Here is a 16,083-nt window from a genome sequence, read left to right on the forward strand (position 1 = left end):
TTAAAAATTCTTAGGGTACTTTTTGCTAGGTTTTAGATGTCTCCCAAAGAATAATCTTGCCGATCATTGAACCTCCAAAATTCTTTCTGCTTGTCTCAATTTAATACTTGTCTTTTGAAACAAATCAGTTAGTTGCATAAATAAGTACTCTGATATCGTATCTGTGGTTTTGAGAACTTGCATTCTTTTTACCTGCATGTATTTATTTGCTTGGAGTTGAAGTGGGCTTGGAATCAAGAATAAATTAGAAATACATTTAGAAGTCTACTTTTTAAATACTTTTTTTTTCCTGAGCGACACTCTCTTTACAAAACATGGTTTTGTTCATTCGTTTTTTTTTTTTTCCCCCAGCTAGCTATCTTCCCTTTTAGTAAGGTTTTAATGTGTTTTTTTTTTTCAGTAGAGAAGTCATGTTTAATTAAAAGTTACTTGCATGTTTTCAATTATAGATGATAATTTGTTTGACTTCACACTCTCAATTGCCTTGAGTAATTTCCTGTAGAAATACATACAATCCATTTGCATGTTTGAAGTACTAGTGTGTCATTTGCACAGCTTGTGTGTAACACTTCAGCGAACCACTGGGCTTGGGAAGGACAGGTGATGCTTTTTAGTGGCAGACAGCGGTATGATGGCTATTCTTTCTTCTCCCTGCTGAATAGATACAGAACCAACTTTGTTGAGAGAACTGGAAATTGTTATCAAGTCACCATCTTGTTTCAGTAAATAACTGGAAGTTAAGCAAGTGGCCCAGCAGTAATGTTGTATTTATGTTTTTGCTTGACATAAGTCAATGCAGATTAATGTTGATTCTTACTTCATGGCCTCATGTAGCGTAGCAGAGAAAATATATATATTAGCACATCCCATTTGTATATGTCAGAATTCCATCACAGATAGAGCTTACAACCATGTATTAAATCCACAGTTTGTTTAGTCTACTAAAATAAATTCTGTGGTAAATCTTTGGGTGGAACATGGTGTGTATGGTTCTGCTCACGCACATTTAGAAGAGTTGAACTTGAACTGGGATAGGTGCAGAGAAGGACTACCGTGGTAAGGGAGATGGAGTGTCTATTTTCTATGTTAAGACTGAAACAGCATATCTTGGTTAGTCTATTGATGTGAAAGCTGATAGGGAATATGATTGCTGTCTATAAAAGCATAAGACCGCTGTTGAGGGGAAATAAACTGTTAAAGGACAGTGCTGCTCAGGAGCAGGAGGGTACTAATGTGGCTTGACTGTACATGAGAAGTTTGTTTCTAACCATCAGAGCAATGAGGTTCCAGAACAAACTTCTAATGGGAGTCTGGGGGCAAAAAAAATGGTATGTTTAAAGTGGAGTTGAATCCTTTACTTAAAGTATTTTTGTGTGTGTGTATGTGCAATAGCAGCTCAATACTCTTTTTATACCAGATTTCAGTATTTTGGCTAAGTACCTTTTTCCTAGTACAGCAAAGATGTACGTGAAACCATGGGGTCCAAATTTTGTTTCAGTTCTCAGAAAAAAAAATATCCTTAAAACTGATGCTACCTTACAACTTTTAACTTCTGTTTGCCACATCTGTGTCATGCTCCTTTTTGTTCGTGGAAGCCTATCAGGAGGGTCAGCATCATTCTGTCCCATCCCTGATGTAGTGAATCTTGCATTCTTTTTTTGATATTGTAGCATGTTTCTCCACAGAAGAAGAGGAGCACTCCTAGCTGGAGCACTCCTAGCAGAGTAGAGCTATTTTAGGACACTGTCCTGAGGCATGAGAGATGGGAATCTGAATCTCATTCCCCAAAGCAGGCAACTGAAGGTAGAATTACTGTTCTTTGTGTGAGTCCAGTCCTGAGGAGGATTCAAAGCCAGATGGAAGCACAGCACCCCACCTCCATTTTTCTTGAAATAGAGACCTTCAGTTCTTTGAATGTGTGGTGGTAGGCACCTGTCATCCAGAGAGACTTCTCAAATTCGGGCAACGGATATCATCTACCTGGACTTGTGCAAGGCATTTGACACTGTCCCGCACGACATCCTTCTCTCTAAACTAGAGAGGCATGGGTTCGATGGATGGACCACTCGGTGGATAAGGAGTTGGCTGGATGGCCGCACTCAGAGAGTGGTGGTCAACGGCTCAATGTCCAAGTGGAGACCGGTCACCAGTGGCGTCCCTCAGGGGTCCGTGTTGGGCCCGGCCCTGTTCAACATCTTTGTCGGCAACATGGACACTGGGATAGAGTGCACCCTCAGCAAGTTCGCCGATGACACCAAGCTGTGTGGTGCCGTCGACTCGCTGGAAGGGAGGGAAGCCATCCAGAGGGACCTGGACAGGCTGGAGAGGTGGGCCTGTGCCAACCTCATGAAGTTCAACCAGGCCAAGTGCAAGGTCCTGCACCTGGGTCATGGCAATTCCAAGCACAAATACAGGCTGGGCGGGGATTGGATCAAGAGCAGCCCTGAGGAGAAAGACCTGGGAGTGTTGGTAGACGAGAGGTTCAACATGAGTGGGCAATGCGCCCTTGCGGCCCAGAAGGCCAACTGCATCCTGGGCTGCATCAAGAGGAGCGTGGCCAGCAGGTCGAGGGAGGTGATTCTGCCCCTCTACTCTGCCCTGGTGAGACCCCACCTGGAGTACTGCGTCCAGTCCTGGAGTCCCCAACACAAGAAGGACATGGACCAGTTGGAAAGCGTCCAGAGGAGGGCCACCAAGATGATCAGAGGGCTGGAGCACCTCTCCTATGAGGACAGGCTGAGAGAGTTGGGGCTGTTCAGCCTGGAGAAGAGGAGGCTCCGGGGAGACCTGATAGCGGTCTTCCAATACCTCAAGGGGACTTATAAGGAAGATGGGGAGAAGCTGTTCAGTAGGGCCTGTTGTGATAGAACAAGGGGTAATGGGTTTAAATTAGAAGGAGGTAGGTTTAGATTAGATATTAGAAAAAAATTTTTTACAATGAGAGTTGTAGAGCACTGGAACAGGTTGCCCAGAGAGGTGGTGGATGCCCCATCCCTGGAATCGTTCAAGGCCAGGCTGGATGAGGCTCTGAGCAACCTGATCTAGTCAGGGGTGTCCCTGCTTCTTGCAGGGGGATTGGACTAGATGACCTTTGAAGGTCCCTCCCAACTCTAACTATTCTATGATTCTATGAAATTCAAAATCATACGATGCTTAATCAGCATTTTTAAGGAGCTATCTGAAGGCTGAGAGGACATAAGGTTGAAGCTACTTCAGCTCCTCAGAATTTCTGATTAGCCAGCTACTGGCAGCTCAGCATTGAAGATGCTTCGAAACTCTTTTTTTCAGGTACCTTTCCTCAGGAGATTCTCACTCTCAGGAGCTTCTGGATGCTCTTCTGGAGTCACTCATTTCATTCCTTATCAACAACACACAAAAAGAGGAGGAAAGCTGAGGGAGCTTGAAGAAGTCATGTGCAGTCCCACACGTAGATCTAAAACTGCCTTTGTAACAACTCTGTACTAATGAGCACACTTAGGTCTTTGTTACATTCTGTCCCCGTGGTTGCTGTGCTCATGTGGCAGGTGTAAAAATAAGTATATGTAACATCCTGAAAGCACTTTGAAATGAGTGTTGCCACGTTTTGCCATAGTAGGCTTTCACATTAGAGCAAAAATAGCCCATCTTTGGTTTAGAGTTTATTACAAAATAATGAGTTAATTCTGTTTCCTTCTTTCTTTCTTTCTTTCCTGGTTTCCTGTTTAGGGTAAGATACTCCATGTAGTATTTTTCTAAAATGAATACTGATAGTAGATAAGGAATAGGTCTTTAGGAGTAGCTGAAATTCTTCTGCTATTCAAATATTACTAATGTTTAAGTGACACAGATTTATTGTTGAATATTCAGATATGGCATTTGTTTCTTAAAAACAGAGGAATACTTGTATTTTGTGATCAGAAAGAGTAGCAGTGAGAAGCAGCAGTGATGTGAGTAATTTTGACAGTGAGCAAACTTGTCAGAATGTTCACGTTTTCAAGCCTAGATGGTCTAAGACATCCATTTTTTCCTAAATATTTTTCAAAATGCTAATGAAAATTTAAAGAACTGTGTCTCATAGTGTCTTGAATTGAAAATATAATGAATTAACAATTGCATTTTACTGCTAAAATACTACTTGTTTACTGGAAAGTAAAAATAGTAACAAGGTTCAGCCAGGTTCTTTGTAATATTTTTAATAGCTGAATTCGAGAATCCCATAGTATAAAATATGTCAATCCTAAGGAGAAAAGAGAGAATTTGTAATGAACGCATATGCTGTAAGGCACTGAAAGAATTTTTAACCAAATGAGTTTATATGTTAAGTACCTTTAACATATAAGGTGCTTAATTTGCCTTTTTTCATAAGCATTGTTTACATTAATTAATTTCACATTGTCCCTGTCTTTGGGATAAACTAGAATTTCTCTGTGTACGTATAATACCTTTGTGTTACAAAGTGAAAATCCCATGGTTTTGGCTGAAGTGTTGGTGTATTACAGCTGTCTCTTGCCTAGGGCTGTCTGCATAGAGGAATATTCCTTTAACAGAATAAATCGCAAAAAGACTGCAGCAGACTTACTGGAACCATTCTTCTGTATCTCTGACTACTGTTCTTGCCAAATATATTAAAAAGGAGGCTCGAGTGAATAAAAACATGGTATTTGTGTGAGACTACCTGCTTTGCAATGGTTTCAGAAAGAAAAAAAAATTGTGCTACATTCACTGGCTCTTTAATTCAAATTGCCAATGATAATGCAGAGTCTACTGCTAAAGAAAGGTAGGATGCAGAAGCAGAAACATTAGTGCTAATCTGCTGCAGAAGGACTAGATAAATCAGCACAGCTCTCATACATCACTAAGAGAGAAGCTGATTGCAACTTGACCATGTGCCTAAGTGGTCACATCAGCAACAAGAACGGAGCATGGATAAAAAAACTAAAATGTACCCTTAGGGCTACTTGCTGGGCAGGACCTATAATAACACATCCATGTAAGTTTCACATTTCTTTATTTTTTGTTTCCTTCTCTTGTAATTATTGTAGTTTACGAGATTTTATTTTGCATAGATTTAGGGGAAATATAACGGAGTGAAGTATAATCCTAAGCAGATAATAGTTTGATACTGTTTATGCCTGTGAATAATAATGGGCTTTATTACTGTGTGTCTCAACATAGTTCTTTCTTTGAAGATGTTTTAATATTTAATCCTAACAGTCATATCTCAGAAATTGAGTAAGGTTTTGGGTGAGGTGACAGTGAGATCTCTCATCTTCATTTCTGTCACGCTACCTTTCAAAATGATTTGAAAAACAGAGTGCTGTAAATATATATATTACTTCTACTGTGAGGATTTTTGCATTTTTTAATTCTTTCTGTTAAGAAAAATGCTCATAAAGAGAGATTTCTGTGGACCTTTTTATTCCTGAAGTAAGTGCAGATGGTAATTTTCCTACAATTTTTAAAATTTGTGCAATTGTTTAATTTAATGTCACTTAAGCATCTGCAAAAAAGGAAGGCAGGGCTAAGATTGAAACTGAATAAGCATTGATTGCTAGTCTGAAAATTAAATTTTAAAAGTTTTTGCAGTAAATCTGATTACAGTTCTTTTTTTTTTTTTTTTTTTTACTAAATTAGATGATCATATTTAAATTGAGGCTACTGTACAGCAAACAAATGTGTGAAACTCTCCTGGATAGCCCACATTTCCTGCTGTATCAGACTATAAAGATGTTGTTGATTGTAGCTACCCAGCAATACTCTAATTGTAGAATTCAGAGCAACATGTTTAAATAATGCATGGGAAAATAAAAAGGAAAGGTGGAATTTTATTCTTCAGATGTTAAGGTGATACTTTGTTCAAAGAGAAAAAAAAATGTGTAGTAAAAGCTATTGATGTGGAATCTCAGGCTCTCTCCTGGCTTTAGAGAAGGAGCTAGGGAAGCCCAAGACAGGTCTTACTGTGTGGTCTGAAAGTGAGGGAAATCTGGAAACACTTCTAAAAAAAACACCAATAATGCTTTCTTTGTTTACTTATTTTTAGGGAAAGAGAGGGGCTTCAAGCAAACAAATTTATGAAATACAAAAAAGAAGGAGTGAAGGATGCTTCAGTGATAGGAACTTGGTAAACTAAGTGTAAAGATACAGAAGAACATTGATTTGGTTCATAGTGTCATAGCTATGACCAAATATAATAACAGGAGGCTTAGAAACACAAGTAGCCTGCGTGTATTTAGTCTACAAATGGTTTATTTTTGTGGCAATTGAAAAATGGAGGGATAGTTGTATGGCTGTTGTCCCCTTCACAGAGCTGAAATACTCAGAATGTGGACCCGTTTCAGGTCTTGAGACACAGATATTTTGTGTAGGTCTTAGCCAAAACAGAAGTTAAGTTTTATTAACAGTTGCAACTTGACTACAAGAACGAGAGATGGACATGTAGAAAGGTGAAGGTAAGACTTTATGGCAAAAGGTATGCTTGTTCTTCCCAGCAGAATAAATAACAACCTGGCCAACTGGCAGATGAAACGTGGACCAAGGGGAGAGTTTATTTTTGTACAAAATATGCATATGCATGATCACACAGGCTCTCAGTTGTACTCAGCCCCTGAAGCTAAGGTCCCATTGGGAACCCATAGCTTTAACAGTCTGACTTAACAAACCAGTAAACACAAAAAGAGAGGAACGCTGTATGGCAACAGGAAGCAAAGAGGATTGGTGATTTCTTTGGCCTTGTTACTTATGTTCTAATGTGCCCAATGTGGTGTTAAGTTGTAAACTCCATGGCAAAGATTCTTATATTTTTTGTCCTGTGAAGTATTCTCTTTTCACATGTGGCACAATAATATAATGTCTGGCTGCTCTTAATGGAATTGGGCTTCTGTTGGTGAAATTAGGGCATCCTTTTTTCTGTGTTCTATGCTCATTGGAACAACAGGAGATTATTCTGGTTTACGAAGATAATGAAACAAGTACATAGTTTTCCTTTTTTTGTAGCTGGACACCATTTGTAAAGACTCCTACCAAAGTTATTTTGAACACTTAGAAGTTCCATATCTGGCAAGATAGTCTACAGTTGTGTTCATACCATGATCTTAAACATTTGCTTCTGTGTATTTCTGTGAAATTTCATAATGCAGTCACACTTAAATTGGATGCTAAGTGAATTGCATTGCATAGGACAAAACTGGACTTAGGTTACTGCTTCTTTTAAGTTTTCTTTTTAGTTGATGAGACAGAAGTCTATTAAGTGCCTTTTGTAGGCTGAACTTGGTCTTGGATGCAGTTTCAATAAGTCAAAACAAGGTGCATCCTCTTCCTTTGGAGTGAAATTCTGAGTTTATCTGTTTACTATGCAGTAGTATGAAACCACTGTTACCTGTAAGCTCTTTCACTAGACTCCAGCCTGGTCTTAATTTCCACCCTCAGTTTTAGTAAATAAATATGTGTTGATTATAGTTTCTTTTACTTCAGGGAAAAGTGTGCTAATGGACATTAATCCCTGCACTTCCAGAGCTGCAGGGGTCCCACTGATGCCAGTTTCATTATATTGAATTTGCTTATACCTATGGTATTGCTGGATAGCCACACTCAGAGAGTTGTGGTCAATGGCTCAATGCCCGAGTGGAGATGGGTGACAAGTGGCGTTCCTCAGGGGTCAGTATTGAGTCCGGCCCTGTTTGTCATCTTAGTCAGCGACATGGACAGTGGGATAGAGTGCACCCTCAGGAAGTTTGCCAATGATGCCAAGCTGTGTGGTGTGGTTGACGCGCTGGAGGGGAGGGGTGCCATCCAGAGGGACCTTGACAGGCTGGAAAGGTGGGCCTGTGCGAACCTCGTGAAGTTCAGCAAGGCCAAGTGCAAGGTCCTACACCTGGGTCGGGGCAATCCCAAACACAAATACAGGCTGGGCAGAGAATGGATTGAGAGCATCCCTAAGGAGAAGGACCTAGGAGTGACAGTGGATGAGAAGCTCAACATGAGCCAGCAATGCATGCTTGCAGCCCAGAAGGCCAACTGCATCCTGGGCTGCATCAAAAGGAGCGTGTCCAGCAGGTCGAGGGAGGTGATTCTGCCCCTCTGCTTTGCTCTCCTGAGACACCACCTGGAGTACTGCATCCAGCTCTGGAGCCCCCAACATAAGAAGGACGTGGACCAGTTGGATTGCATCTGGAGGAGGGCCACCAAGATGATCAGAGGGCTGGAGCGCCTCTGCTATGAGCACAGGCCGAGAGAGTTGGGGCTGTTCAGCTTGGAGAAGAGGAGGCTCTGGGGAGATATTATAGCAGTCTTTCAATACCTAAAGGGGGCCTATAGGAAAGATAGGGAGAATCTTTTATCAGGGCTGGTTGTGATAGGACAAGGAGTAATGGTTTCAAAATAGAGGCAGGTAGATTCGGACTGGATATAAGGAAAATTTTTTTACATTGAGGGTGGTGGAATACTGGAACATGTTACCCAGAGAGGTGGTGGATGCCCCATCCCTGCAAACATTCAAGGCCAGGCTGGATGAGGCTCTGAGCAACCTGATCTGGTTGGAGATGCCCCTGCTTCTTGCAGGGGGATTGGACTAGATGACCTTTAAAGGTCCCTGCCAACCAAAACCATTCTATGATTCTGTTATTCTATATTCAGATGAATAACACAAAATATTCTTACTCCCCTTGAGGTTAATGGAAAAGCATGAGCCCTATGGTGGTATCTCACAGAAACAAAAGGCTTTCCTTAGAAAAATATGTGAATATAATCATAGAGGTTCAAACTGTTTTGATTAAATAGCATTTCTTCTAGTTTTCTGTCTACAAAATGGTACAACTTCCACTTGAAGTCGAAAGTCTGGCCTCTACTATCTCTCTGTTGGTTGCAAAAGAAAACTGTATTGCCCCAAGGAGATTGTGATACCAAAGGAGAGAGTGTAGTGCTGTATTGCTGTGATGAATACATTGTGTTCCCGTCCTGAAGCTCACCACTTCTGGGTGACATGGCTTTCCTTCTTCCTGGTTCTCCTTGTCCTTTCTGAGCTCTGGTCACTTCTGATAAAAGGAGACACCATTTTGCAACTATCCCAAGAGACCTAGAACTGTAGATCTTTGAAGTATGCGAGAAAAGCTCCCATCTTGCTTTATGCACACAGGTCTAAGAGCACATTGATTTCTTCCGCAAGTTCAATAATCACTAATCCATCCACTGAATTGTGTCTGGAATACTCTGCAGCATAATCAACTTCCTGCATAAAATGCTAACTCACAAGCTCCGTCGCATAAAGCAGCCACAGATCGACTCACGTACTTTCACAGCATCAGTTACCACCTCAAGTACACTTAGAAAATTGTGGTAAGTGACTTAGCCCTCGGACAGCATTGCACGTGCTGTGAAGAGAATACGTGTGATAACTGTCTCAGCAAAGTAAACTCTCATCCAAGTATCATTTTCTTCTAGGGAAACAGTGAATCTCTGGAATGGGCAAGAGAATTTTACATATAAGTTGACTATAGAAGAAATAGTACCAATTACAACAAAACCAAACTATTTTATACCTCGACTGGGTCCTCTAATCAAATCTTGAATCTGTGTTGAAAATCAGGTTATATAAATTATAATTTAACAATTCTAAACTCTTATGGATGATCATCATATTTGCAAAGGAAGTTCCTTGGTATCTCTTCTTCTAGCTTTCAGATGGTCTTCCCAGCCTTGCTAAATGCTCTCTGTGAAGTGAATTTCTTCCAGAACATAGTGAACTGCATGGTATCAGACTCTGCTGGGGCGCACACAGCAAAGATCTCGAACGGGTATCTCCTAAGGACACCCACTCCTCTGATTTTTCTGTCTTGTTTAAGGGAGACTTACAATGAAAATATATTCAAAAAGGGGATCATGCTGACTGATGTCTGTAACTCTGCTATTCAGTGAAAATCGCAGACTGCCAATTAGGGTGACAATATCTCCTGAAGTTTTGTGAAGCTTTGAACGGTTTTTGTTACCTCTCTGTTACTATCCTGGAAAGTAAATCGTTACATATTGGATAACCATATGGATGGTGTGTTAGTGTATTTCAAGAAGATTGCTCAGATGGCTCAGAGCCCGTAATGGCGGTGCCAGGATTTTTATGTACTGAAAATCTAAACAAATAAATAAAAGATGGAGGGAGCAATCACTGAAAGGAAGAGTGAGTGAGAAAATATAGAATTCACCTTTAACATCGGTGACAGAGATCAAGGTCGTGGGGGAAGTATAGTGTGAGTTCTTGTGCTACACTTGGGCCGTGTTCCAATTGGCTTTCCAGTTTTAGCTGGGGGAGCAGTATGGGTGGTTGTTCCTTGTTTCCAGTCGCAGTACTAGGCTGCCAGTGCTTTTTTAAAAACTCCGTGTTTGTGCCTCTGTTTTGTGTTTCCTCAGTGACTCCACATGAACTACCCAGCAGAAGTGGCAGAATCTCAGCTTGCACTTTTCACCACAAGTCCATACAAACCCTGTTTCTCAACTTATCAACCTACCATAACAACTTCTTGTGATAACAAGGTCATTGAATAATCTGGCATTATTTTCCTTGGACAGATGATAAGTGGTGGGAGGAAGGAAGGATGCAGAAAAAAAAGGTGTGAGGAGTGATGCGAGGAAAATTATGGAGGGACTGAGTAATTCCTTGAGGGAGGTGCCTCTCATCATTTTTGTTTGGTGCTTGAACACTGCTTATACAACATATGCATGTATTTTCAGTCTCTTCAAGTGAAAAAGAACCCTGTAATCCAAGTCCACTCATTGCACTGCAAATGTAACCTCACTGAAGGAAAGGAACTGTTTGAAACACTGACACTTTCATATTTTAGTCAGGATTTATCATGATCTGTAAAACACATAATTCTCATAACAGGAAAGCTTCAGATGTTTTAAACTTGGGCAATTTTTCATCCAGCAAAGAGATTTGAGAAATACCCAGGCAGCTAGCCTTCTCTCAGACGAGACAGAGTGGGCTGTTTTATATCAGGAGCTGCATTTCCTACTTTGCTTCATCTGCCAGAAATTCTCTTGCCAGAAACTCTGTCATTTAAGCTTTTATCTGTTTTTTGAGGGGAAGGAAGTTAACCATCCCAGTAACATCACCATCACTGCAACAAAAAATCTGCACACAGTGAAAGGCTATGGAAAACTGATAGTTGTACACAAATGCATAATTTCCTGAGGCCACAATAAGCAGCGATAAAATTGCCAGCTCCATTTCATAGTGGGGAGATACTTCAGTACAGATCTATGCTTTTAATATTAAAGTAATCTACAGACAATTCTGAAACAACAGGGTAGCAAATATGTTTGGTTTATGGCTGTTACTACTTTTGCTGTATTGCTATATATACAATTAACTGTTACAGCCAGCACCGTGTTGTAGTACTGAACCTGTGTCTTTGAAGGAACACACAAGCACAGGTTAGATTTTTCAGGACCTTAAAAAATTAAATGTAATCATGAACATTTTCAATGTTTGGCTACAGGAATTGAAACTTTGTCCTCTTTAATCTAGGAATATATGCACAGAATACATAGGCTTCAGTGCAAAAGCCCTTGCATGCATTTGATGGAAAATTTGACCAAGAGTGGTTGATAACTAAGTAAGCAAGCTCAAAGCTTAAACACCTGTGAGACAGCCTATTTTTTACACCATGTGATAACAGTGTTTCTGATTGCTGAGCTCTTTGCTCTATGAGTAGGCTTTATGTTAGTAGAGAGTATTAGAATGTAAGTGTGGAGCTCAGCTTGCTAAGAGTTGGTACACAGTGCTTAGCAGTCAGAGAGACTTCTCTCAATTTCGTTTGTTGCTAGGCATGTCAAGAATTATGGCTGTGGTGAATTCCAGATTGCATCTCAATCAAATGGATTATTCTTCAGAGCAATGCTTTTCTGTGGAAGGGAATATTCAGCATCCAAATTTGAAGGGTCTTTTGCAGTTTTGGTGAACTCACCTGAGAAGAACAGTCAATACTTCATGCAAGTGTAACTGCTGAAAGTCTGTAATCTATTTGCTGTCTATGCCAAGAGGCAGTCAGTGAATGCTTGAAAAGAGGTTTTTTTTTGGCGGGTGGGGAATAAAAAAAGCATAACTGAAGAGAGGCTGTGCCAGGGATTCAAGTAACATAAGATGTATCACCTCTGGGGTTTTTTTTGTTTCTTTTTTTTTTTTAAACTAAGATTTCTAGTGTGCTAATAACTTCATGGCAATGATGACTGAAAGGGTTATCTTTGTTATACATGCATTATAGCCAGTTTTGAAAGTGCCTAGCACAAAAGATTCTGTGACATTTATACAGCAGTGGTGATAGTGGCAGTGGCGTGGGCAAAACAAGTTGAGCAGGGGTGAAGCACAGACTTTCTGAAGGAGCACAAGAAGACTGACAGCTGTTAATGCAATATAGCTCTCACTTCAGGTATACGGAAAGCAAGTGATCAAAAATACCAGCCCACTTGCATTCTTTGTTATTTGAGAACGTTTTTTCCCACTGAATGTAGTCTTGAAGGCACTGATACTGCTTTTCACCCCAATGTGCTCTTTCTGATTAACTGTATTTTTACTCACGTATGTATCTGAAGCCCTTCAAATAATCTAAGCACAAAAAATCCTGCGCAGAAAAGGATTTTATAAAAAAGCTGGATGTTAATGCTCCAAAGGAGACTAGAGTATCTCCTGGGATTAGTGAGTAGATGGGAGGAGTTGATTGCCTCAGGCATGGCCCAGGGCCATTAATTCCAGCTAGTCATTAATCCTCCTGTAATGCCCTATGCTGATGCCACAGTTCCTGTTACAACACAGAAATAGAAAGCTGACTGATCTATGGACTTTGATGGGTTATGTTATTCTTATAATGATTGCTTATATTTCTAAATGCTCATCTCTGAAGTGTTGGACTGAGTTTCAGTTTGTAAGCTTCATGTCTTTCCAGAGAGTTAATGCTTTGTTTGTTACTCACAGGAAGCCTGCAACGATGTTATTAGTATTCCATTCTGTCCTAGCCTTTAAGTAAATCTTGAAAACGTTGTAGCCTGTGTAAGGTATGTTCCCTGTATTGAGTCCTGGTAAAACAAAATTGATATAAATACTCTCTAAAGATAATTAGCATACATATTTTCATATCTAGAGAAAATGAAAATTGAACATGTAGTTCTTTTACTCTGTGGTTGCCAGATAAAGTAAAGTGTAGTCTAAGCTGCATTTATTTTAGGGTTTTTTTTGTTTGATTGTTTGAGGTTTTTTTGAGAAAAAGTCCTGAAATTTTAATGGATTTATTTCAATACCCAAGGAAATGGTAATAAAGAACAGACTAGTTATAAACCATTTAGAAGCAACTGCCATCACATGCCCTTTACATGCGTACTCAGGTACTCAGCAGGACACAATAAAAGCATTGCTGGGCAGATCTTAAAAGTGCAGGAGAAAAGAGTTCAAGAGCAAGAGACAGCCCCCAGCTCCCAGCTTAGCACATCATGTGAACACACATGACTCTAAGCAGGACGGAGTTTAGGTAGCAAACAGCAGCTGTGAGAATTTTCAGAATGCTAGACTTGCATGTCTGTTTAAATTCTTCTGAAATGGTTCTGCTCAAGAAGAAAGTTATTAATATGACCTTTACATAGAGTCCTTCTTTGTCAGGGATCCCAAAGTATTTTACAGATGCAGAGATTTAGTACTGACACACACATGTCAGAGGGAAAATTAACAGACTGACTGCACTATGGTCACACAGAACTTTGGCAATGCAGAAATATGACTACAGATGGGCTTCACTACTGCATTCCCTGAAAGACATACAGCAACACTGCGTAGCAGCTCAGGTCGGGAAGTGTGGGATACTTTTCTCAGCTGAAAACATAGGTGAGTTAACAATGCTAGACTGTATGAGAACAGTGGTAAACTGCTTTAAAAAGAGAAGCAGCAGCAGCTGAGCTCTCTATAATTAGCACTTGTGGTGTAGATATAGATTGTATTGCTGAAATGTGAAATTCCAGCACTACAGTGATTCCAAGGAAGAGAGTATGGGATTGTTTGAGGGTTGATTTAGGATAAATAACCACTTCCTACAGTGTTGTCTGTGCTCATTATTTACCCAGCTGGGCCTTATTTCATTTATTAATTCACAATGGATCCCAGCAGAGTGATGGGGAATATTAGAGCAAAAGTGGAGACTTAGGATATGTTAGGATATATGTTTTGGTATACTAAAAATGTCTGAAATTTATGGAGTATATTTATAGAAGAAGTTGTACTTAAGGTTTAGCAATGATGCTGTAGAAGAAGGTTGGTACATGGATTTTTCCCCCCTCCTTACTTGTGAAATCTCATTGACCCTTGTGCCTATCTCCTACACTAGAGGGACAAGAGCCTAGAGCCAATGTTCTTTCATTTTAGAAAGACTAGTTGGAATTATTTTCTGTTCAGTTATGTTAGCTAATTCTAACATTTCGGCACCTTTCATTGAAAACCAATGTTTTCAGAATGAGTGTTTTTCAAATGCTTTATGTCGTTCCTTTTCCTTCCTCTGACTTTACTGTTATAGTTTGCCTTGCTGCTGTGCAGGAGGAGGAGAGATCAGGGAAATAGGAGGTGGTAACCCTCTTTGCCCTGCTTGTTGCCTGTTCTCCCCCTTTGCACTGGCTCAAAATAAATTCTGTACTGTTTACAGAGCTGTCAGAGAAAAAGAGGGGTGGGAGGGAGGAAGAGGAGAGGAGACCAAAGTGAGAATGGGAGGAAGCCTTTTCCCTCTGTTATTGTGAGGCAAACATGTTACCTTTCACCATCTGAGAATCACTGTAATGTAAATTAGATAATTTTATTGCATAATGAGGATTTACTCTCCTACAGCTAGGACTTAGTCTTAATTTCATTTCTCTGCGATCCAAAATTTTTAAAAACTGAACCAGTTAAATGATGACTTGACTCAGCAAACTAGTCCCTTATAGGCTGTATTTACCAGGTGAATCAGGAGAGCTGACTGAGGTAGTCCTGATTTTCCACAAAGGTATGGGTGAGGCTTTATCAAGTACTCTATATTGGCCTGAGCAGTCCTGCAGGAGCCCTCAGGGAATAGCGCTAGCTGGCAATGTATGCACAGTACTGAAAAATTTATGTGAAATTAGGGGTTTGTGTCTTTATCTCAGAAATCTGCAAGTAATTTCCTCTGTTATGATTCTTTTACTTAGCAGATCTCCTCTTTGTTAGCTTTGATCATCGGTTGGGTCTGGAGTATTCCAGACTTCTGTTTCTAAGGTGGTTCTATAGACAGGAGTGTCTGAAACTGAAGGCAGGGTGTATGGAGCTCTGTGCAGACCTAACTCTGGACGCAAATGGAGGTCTGCAGTACCAGTACATACAGGGACAACTGGAAACCACTGGGCTAAACCCATCCAAAGATAGTAGTGACTTCCTGCTCCCCATCTCAAATGTTCTGGAGAGGGATGAGTAATCCTTTTTTGCTGTTTCCAAAGAGACGTGTCACAGCAGTTTGATGCCGACTTATCGCTATTTGAATTTATCTGTTTAGAGTTTCCTTTTTCTTTGAAAGGACTTTCTTCCAAATATTTTTAAACTTCCTTCCTGATGTTTGTCTTTTTTCCAGATTCCAAAATTAGAGCAAGTCACATTTCCTCATGGAACTTCTGCTGCAAGGAGGCATTGAGCTTTTGCAGCCCCTAGTCTGAAGGTGCCTGCTCCAGTGGATGACCTGCGCTGTCATGCACACTATCCAAAAACAATTGGGCAATGGCAAACATTAAAAGTTAATGCATGTCCTGGTTACTTTACCATCCCCCTAAGCTTGTGCTTTCTGACTCTTGCTTGATGTCGCTGAGTCCTATTTGTTGAAGGTACTATTTAATCCATGACTTACCTGCTGCATTCTCGTTTAACCTGTTAAATGTTAAAGCAAAAAAGTTATTTTAAGAATGGGCTTGTCAAAGAGAGCATATCTCCTCCCTTCAAAGACCTTTAAGGATTAATATTTGATTAAAATGTGACTGCAGCATTAAAATGGGTGCCCTGTGTCTTTTTTGTAAATGAATGACTAGCAAACTTATGGACTGTCTAGTTTTTAATTGGCAAATTATTCAGTGAATGCTTCAGGG

At 40.2% G+C, this 16,083-nt stretch overlaps 1 protein-coding gene and 1 long non-coding RNA gene across 4 annotated transcripts in view; both read left to right on the forward strand.

The window, feature by feature from the left end:
- Positions 1–16,083, forward strand: part of RAPGEF4 (Rap guanine nucleotide exchange factor 4) — a 152,751-nt gene that overhangs the window by 37,391 nt on the left and 99,277 nt on the right. The gene's annotated exons all lie outside the window — the stretch shown is intronic.
- On the forward strand, positions 4,846–15,989 carry LOC147600209 (uncharacterized). Its single transcript, XR_015258908.1, has 2 exons — positions 4,846–4,969; positions 15,579–15,989. It is a non-coding gene; the product is annotated as an uncharacterized LOC147600209 (long non-coding RNA).

This window comes from Chlamydotis macqueenii, chromosome 6 (genome assembly GCF_036417535.1).
Source record: "Chlamydotis macqueenii isolate bChlMac1 chromosome 6, bChlMac1.mat, whole genome shotgun sequence".
Lineage (NCBI taxonomy): Eukaryota > Metazoa > Chordata > Aves > Otidiformes > Otididae > Chlamydotis > Chlamydotis macqueenii.